Genomic DNA, 8,674 nt, shown 5'->3' on the forward strand with positions numbered 1-8,674 from the left:
AACGTTTACTCTTAAATTTGGTATGAATTGGTGGCTGTCCTATCTACCTCATAAATATTACAAATGAACACAATTTCTCATTTTATTAATTTTCAGATTTCAGACTTCACCGCCAAGCGACAGATCATTATTTATGTTACACATATAATATATATAAAGGCCTAATAGTTTAACTTAAACATGTCATAGTAAGTTTCATCCTCAAAGACCTATGTACTCACACATTTGGTATTAAATTCGACTCTTGAGATTCGATTTTCAAACCATTATTCACATCCTTTGATAACCATGCGTCTAGCATGTAAAGACAGATGTACTAATCACTTCGCAAACTTCAATCCTAACTGGTGTAGTGTTAACTTTGTTTGTCAAAAAATTTTCAAACACAGCGTTCGGTGCGGTCAGGGGCTTTTTAAAATACTTCGATTTCAATCCGCTGCTGACATATGGGTAAAAAAGTATAATAAATATACATCTAATATTGAATTTTGTAAATCTATTTATTTACTTTCTAACGAAAAATGCCCGCGGGTTAAACAGTTACACATAGGTACTTAAGAAATGTACTAAAGATGATAAAATGAAGATATATTTATATGGGAAAAGATGAAATACTTCGATTTTGAATAGCAATAATGGTACCATTTTTACTGACCAATTGATTTTCCAGATTTTTCCGCATTTAAATGCGATTTACTAGTATTTCGTGTTTGTATAGTTACCCTTTCCCTAAAAATTCTCATAATTTGAATAAAGAGCATAGAATAAAAAGGTACTTATACTTAACTTTATAAAACATTCTATGTTATCTTTATTACATTATTCTATATAGACATTTCTCAGTGTTTCTGCAAATGTTTACTTTATTCTTTAGATAAATAACATCCATTAAATCAACTATAAACTACCATGTGTTATAAAATTTTTTAAATAATCAGGTCTAATATTCTGAAAACCTGGTTATGAAATTATCAAATTATTAGCCTTACCCTTTATGTATTCATATCAATAGTATTTGAAGCCTACTACAATTATTCTGAAAAGGTAAAAATGGCGTTTTGTGCACACATGAAATAACGATATTTAATGAGGAATGTTATCTTTTCAAAATATTTGATACAGGCGGCGATTTGCAATCTAATAGTTCTGAGATGAGTTGCGGAACAGTATGTTGGAGATATTGTACTAGCATAATCCAGGATTCAGAAACAATGCCGCTTCTTCCTAAGAAAGTACTTTCAGGTGAGATAGATGACTACTTGTGGAATAGGTGTAACGTATTGCATTACATCCTTATCGTATTATCAATGAGTCATTCCGCAAAATACATGCAAATTTTAAAAGTAACATATTGATAAGTATTACAGATCCGAACATGACATTACCTTATTACTTCCGACACCAACATTCATAGGATTAAATTTGCTGATGACAAGTTTTCATAAAACAAATGGCCCTTGGTGTTGCCACCTAATATAACCGGTCGTTGCTACCAATTACAACTGAAAATCTCATGCGCGTTCCTATGCTATTATTCCTTAGCTCCGTTGTTGTTCCGAGATAAAAAAAAAATCGATTCTGTAGATTATGCATGATGAAATTAGAATAGAAATGGGGAATGTGTCAGAGAAAATAACCCGACAAAAGAGCAGAAAAGAGCAGAAAACATCCGAAGGCCAACGAGGGTCTATAAGACAGCGAGCAAATCCTGCACCCGGAGGCGTGCTTCAGTTTGACACTGACAAACGCGTGTACTAGTTCAGTGATTATGGACGTCATACCAAACTCCGAAATATATTAATGACCTAAAAGTAAAAATCACACAAGACTACCAAAGGCAAGAGGCTCCTGACTTTGGACGGGCTGAAACTTGTGGCGGGGTTAAACATGTTTCTATTATATCTCAACCCTCCCCAAACCTCACGGCGATGTAGAAAAAACCCGCACAGCAACAATGATCAATACACACAGTAAAACTCCGTTTAAAAGAAGTCATAGATTAAAATAGGAAACAAAAGAAACTACAAAAACTGATAATGATATCTAAACTAACAAAGGACTACTAGTAGTAATTGACATGCTAGCTGTACATTTTTGTAGAACTCAATTCAACTGATTGAAAGATTCGGTCTTCATCGTATGACTATCAAGCCCAATCCCTCCAAATATGGTGTTTAGTATCAAACTTTCATAAAATTTATGAGAAGAACATATAACCAGCATCATTCCAACAACTGGTTTTAGAATAAATTTGTTTGTTTTCTATATGCAAAGACCCTATAAGTGAATCAATACCAAAGCCCAAACCTTCTATCTATAATGACCTGACAACAGTATCGTGACTATATCCCTTCTAATTAAGTTTGTTTATTTGGTTTTTTTTTTGCCTTTGAGGTGAATCCTTACATTTTTGTGCTTTGTAAAGAGTATTGCTATAAAAGATTAGATGTGAAATGCCTTAACGTATAAGATGTCGTAATGATTTTTATTTACGTACGCGCTCAGATATATAAAAACCATAAGATGGTGACAAGGGACCGTCACCCCCTAAAAATAAATAATGGAAAATCATATCTGTTATCATAAATTTGGGTTCTAAGCGTCCAGTTAATGATACTGATATTAATATAGAGGAAAGGGCAGTGTTCATGGTTTTATATTTCAAAGTTTACAGATAATTTATCATCCTGTTCATTTATTAGATTTTAGTTTGGATCAACGAAATTTCCACAATATATTTGGTTCACAGTTTGAATCAGAAGAACACCGACATAGCTAAATAATACAATTAATAATCTATTTACTACTACAATTTGATATTAATTAGTATTGTAATTTTCACATGTGACGTCACTTTGAGCGTAACACTGGTTATGGCTAACAAGTCTGTGAATTTTTGTAATTTGTCCGTTTTTGTTCTGTAGCTAGTCACCACTTCAGTTTAATCATGTATATCTATTATATAGTCATTTTATAAAATATACTGTTTGCAAAAATATGTATTATTCTAAATTCTAAATAATATCAAAGGATGTTCTTATCCCAGGTGGTAACCCTTGCCGTATTGGTCACGCCTTTTTTTAAATTTTGGTCCTCAGTGCTTTTTAGCTTTGTACTTGTTTTGGCTTTCAAACTTTTTCATCTGGGCGACGCTGTTTAGTCTTGTGTGGGCGTGGTGTACGTCTTTTTTTCAAAGTACCTTTTGTTGGCTATTATTCGTTTGTTTCTCTCTCATATATTTTCACCCATTTATTTGTATTGTAGTCCTGTCATGTAATGTTGTCATTTTAATGTTATAACTAACATTGCCATTAAAGCAGGAGGTTTGGCATGCCACAAAATTAGATTCGACCCACCATTTTTATCTTAAAATGCTCTGTACCAAGTCCTGGGAATGACCATTGTTATATTATAGTCCGTTTCTGTGTGTGTTACATGTTAATGTTTTGTTTCTGTTGTGTCGTAGTCCTCTTATATTTGATGTGTTTCCCTTAGTTTAGTTTGTAATTCGGATTTGTTTTTTCTCTATCGATTTATGAGTTTCGAACAGCGGTATACTACTGTTGCCTTTATCTATTCAACAGGATAAATCTCTTTAGTGAACATACTGAAGTCATCATTACTGAGAGCCATTAAACCATTCTGATGTCTGCAATTAAATAGGCAATCCACTAACGAGGATATTGGTTATTACGTTATTCAGGCAAATAAACCGTCTATGATGGAAATCTTACCATGAAACGTTTATTTTGAGATATTCTATTTTCTCTGTCTTGATTATATAACTTTCTTTTACTTAACTACTCGTGGGTCCTAACAAATAATTATATAAAAAATATAAAGAATATGTCACATTTCCAAATTTCAATAAAAAGTGTCCAAATAAAACAAAGTTGCTTTTAGTGTGTCTGTGAACAGAACAAGACAGATTTCAACAAGTTGGATAAAAAAGACATGACAGAAAATAGTACAGCATATAACCCAAAATATACAAACCTACTTTAACTCAGTATTTGTTACGGGCTAGTACATATTGAAAGTCGTCAGACAATTGAAAGAAATGTCAACTTCACAAGTTAAAATAATTCTAACATTTACATTACAGACACGAAGAATACAGTCAACCCCATACCAGCACAAAGGGATAAGCAAGTGAAGAAAGTTGTGCATTCTTATTCATATTTCGCCTTCGGTCTCAAGTAATAAATTAGCTTAACTTCTCTATGAGGGGTGAAGCTTACATGTAATATCTCTGTTTAAAGAAACAAACTATAGCTGGCCAGTGACCTTGACCCTAGTATATAAGCACCTGTTCCACAATAACTTGTCATTATTTTTCTAGAGGGGTGAAGTGAACACTTCACTTGAATTCGTTTTAGTTAATTTATTTTTATTTTAGATTTAGGGGAAAGTTACTAAAGTTACATTTAACTTGTGTACGATGTACGACAAGTTCTAATGTTATTTTGTTAATTAGAAATAATAATTCCTCAATTGTCTACGATGTATGACAAGTGTTGATGGAAATGAATTTAAATTTCTTGTCTACGATGTATGACAAGTGTCGATGGAAATTAATTAAATTTTTTTATTGTCTACGATGTATGACAATTTTATATATTCATTAAGTTTTTGCCTTAGTACGATGTACAGCACATTTGTTTCTTAATTCATACACCTGTTTGTTAAACAGGTAGATATTTAAAAGTATTTCTATTCACCTGAAGGTCGTGAGTACTCTTCAGAATTTACACGTGTTTTACCTGCACAGGTACACATTATTTTATTACAATGGCTGAATTTGATTATGCAAATGTATTGCTTTTGCAAGATGTATAGAATTATGTTTACACTTACAAGGGTGATGGCTATGATTTTCATCATTTAAGTTGTTTTAGAAATTAAAGATGATAAATTTAATAGGAAAACAAGAGGTATTTTGAATAAATCCTCTTCTTAAACAGTTATAAAACCTAGTAGTTTTATAAAAGATCATAATGGCATTGCAATTGGAAATAATTGACAAAGCAACAGAACGAGTCAAAAGTAAGTTTTTAAATCTAGTGCTACTTGTATAGCTTCAAAATCTCCTTGATTTGTGAATTTTTCTTAAGATAGTGCTGTTGAGATTTAAGATAGGCATGTACATTTGTATACATATTGATGCATTGACTCATTTTTATTAATGTAGTAAAGAACATGTATGAATCATGAGGTTTGAGACAGTTTCTCTGCCTTCAACTCAAGCAGAGTTTGTAGAGAAACCTGCTGCTTTATTCGAATTTTGCCATTAGAGGCTTACTTTAATGAAGATTTAGTTCTAATTTTGATCTGAACTACTGTAATGATACTGTTCATGTACCTCCTTTTGGAGTTTGTGCCATGGCTGATGATAGTCCAGCCGGAACTGAATTTTGATACGTCTTTTGTTCCTGCATTAAGGTTTTCAGAAGCCTTTAAGGCTTCTCTAAATGAGATTAATGGTCCATTATCTCATCCTGTTTGTTGAACAGTTTAATCATGATTTTGCTTGGAAAATCCCAAAATTGTTTAAAAAGGCAGAAAACTGTGTAAGTTTTCTTCTGGACTTTCTGTGACTGTTAATAATACTACCATGTCAGTAAATATCAAATCAGGAAAATATCAAGTTCATAGAGGAGTAATACTATCACCCTGAGAACTGTGAGAATCCTAGTGTGTCTAGGATAAATAACAAGATTGAAATGGCACTGCCTAGACAGGCCCACTATGTGGTTTCAAAGATGCAGGAAACCCAGAGATACTTTATTAAGGGGTTGATCATCACCCCTATTGTTGAGGATTTTATTGTAAAATTCTATTTGTTTGTTTGACCATGGGTTTCTATTTTAACGCATAGGAGATGCTCAGAAATATCTAGATGATAAAACTTATTTGTAATTCTGATGTGATAGTTGATTTATTACGTTTTTAGTTATGATTGAATGAAGCAAACTTGGTGATTATACAAAGATTCTTAAGCAAATTCTAGATTCCTTGGAAGAGGTTCCAGGTCTAGCAATTATTTTACTCCCAGCTGTTATGGGAAAGGCAATATCAGTCTTTTAACTGTGGAGGCTCTGTTGGTTAACAGGGCATATACTAGTAGGCAATTCCCTTCATTGAGAGGAAGAGGTTTCCCAAAAGGGAACAGAGAATCTCAAAGAGGTCACATTTCTCAACCAGTTGCTATATACAGTAGATAACTTAAATATTATGATTTGGAAAATGTTACTAATGGTCTATTGAAATTAGATTTATTAAGAAATGGTTATAAAATTATTTTTAATGATGTACCACATATTTGAATAAAATACATTTCACCTTTCATAAGGATGAAATAATTTCAGAAGTCCAAAAATTGATAGCTAAGGGAGCTATTTAAGAGGTTGATCGATCATTGGAAAATCAGTTTATTTCCTATATTTTCTTAGTTCCTAAGAAAGATGGGTCTTCAAGGCCTGTTACCTATTTGAATAATTCAAACATACTTAGCTTGTGGCTAATCAGCATTTGGAGCAGGACCATTTATCTTTTGTTTAGATGTAATTCTTAGGGATGATTATCTATATATATATAGAGAGAGAGCTAACATCTATAGATCTCACAGATGCATATTTAAGTATCATTTATGATTATATCACAATTGCCTGATTCATGTGGAAAGGACATTGATATGATATTTATGTTCTTTGTTTTGGATTGGCTTCTGCATCAAGAGTTTTTACTAAGGTTTTAAAACCTGTCTATGTATTTTTATGAAATAATGTCACTTGAAGTATATACATGCTATAGTTTATACATTGATGATTCTTTTATTATGGATCAGAATTTAGATGGTTGTATTGTGAATACAGAAGAAGTGGTGCAAATGCTTGATAAGCTGTGCTTCGGAATAAATTTTGAGAAGTTGGTACTCATTCCTTGGAAGCATATTGTTTTCCTTTGTCTCATTATTGATACTGAGCTATTTAAGTTTTTTCTGACGGATGTGAAATGGTAAAATTATCTCCCTTGGGAAATTCTTCTTAAATAGAATTGTGTAACTGTATTATAGATGATTTGCATCATATATTGGTCTTGTGGCACATGTTTTTAATGCAGTATCTGTGGGAATGTTGCAGAAACATGGCGAGAAATAATGTTGAAACACTATAGTTGTTACAGTGTTTATTATCATCAATCTATAGGTGAAATTTTTAACGATTTAAATCAGAAATTAAGAATTGATTTTTAGACCCATCCAAATAAGTTTTTGGATTGGACCAGATGCCTCATTAGAAGGATTTGGGATCCAAATTTGAAGAAAATTTTTTGATTTGGTAGATGGAGCTTCTTTAAGAACATGCGCTCATTTCATATAGATTTCTTAGAATTGTTGGCTATATTTTTCTTTTGGAGAGAAATTTTTAGTCACAGAGAGTTATACAATCAGAAAATACAATTTCAGTAGCATTTATTATGCAATAGGAGGTACAACCTCTTTGTCACTTTTAAAACCTGCTTACTACAAATATTTCATTATTTGGGCTTGGTGTTCAAGAAAGAACATTTTTATCACAGCTCTTTATATTCCTGGTAAGAAAATTTTGATGCTTATCATATGTCTAAAAAATTTACAGATTCAACAGGATGGCAATTGAAAGAAGATATATTTGTTTTGTTGTTATCACGTTTTCATTTTCAAATCTGTAGATAATTGATTCGTTGTCTTTTGACCAACAAGATGTTTGTACTTTTCATGGTCAGATTTAAGACCTTATATTTTCCCATCTTTTTCATTGTTGGGGATAATTATAAAGAAAATTATTAGTGATAAAGTTCAAAAGGCTCTTTTGATTATTCCTTTTGGTCTGCTCAGAGTTGGTTTCTTTGCTAAGACCAATTTTAGTTTATTTGACAGTTAAAAGTTCTGCTAAACATAAAAGTTAGTAACAATGTTACATACTGAAGAATGCCTTTCCGTCAGGAAGAGATTTGATTTAACTGTGTATTGTAAAAAGTATAAGTGACCAACACCTGAATGGTTGATTGTGCGGTAGGGTAAAAATGTGTGTATTTATTCAGAAATCACTTTCATATAAACAGGAGATTTCAGAATCATTTGTAAATATATTTACACTTCATCTTGGAGATCATGCATCTATGATCAAGCATTATTAATATTTTTTGAGAAATTTCATTATTTGGTGTGTTCAAAGAGAATCAATTCCTTATCACCATCTCAAAAGGATGTTATTGATTATTAAAATTTTTTGTAAAACACAAGCTTTTCATATTCAGCATGTTTAATGTGAATTTTACTTGTTTTATGTTGAAACAGACTTGATCCTTTAAGAAGTAGCTAGATGTTACTAAATTTGTTTGTTTACTACATGCATATGTGAAAGGTTGTTTAAGCCTGAATCTGCAATTGAAGAGTTCGATACTCTTTCACTATGGAGATGAATTTAGTGCTATCTTTTTAAGTTCTTTATATTCATTAGAGGATTTTACATTGAAGACTGTCTTTTATACTTGTGTCTTTATTTGCCTTGACTACAACTGCCAAAGTACAATCTTTATCAGCTGTAGATTTACATTCTATGTTTTTCATTCAGAGACATGGCACTTTATTTTTTCATATACATGAGTTTTTGAAAAATACTAGATCTGT

This window comes from Mytilus galloprovincialis, chromosome 6, assembly GCF_965363235.1.
Source record: "Mytilus galloprovincialis chromosome 6, xbMytGall1.hap1.1, whole genome shotgun sequence".
Classification (NCBI taxonomy): Eukaryota; Metazoa; Mollusca; class Bivalvia; order Mytilida; family Mytilidae; genus Mytilus; species Mytilus galloprovincialis.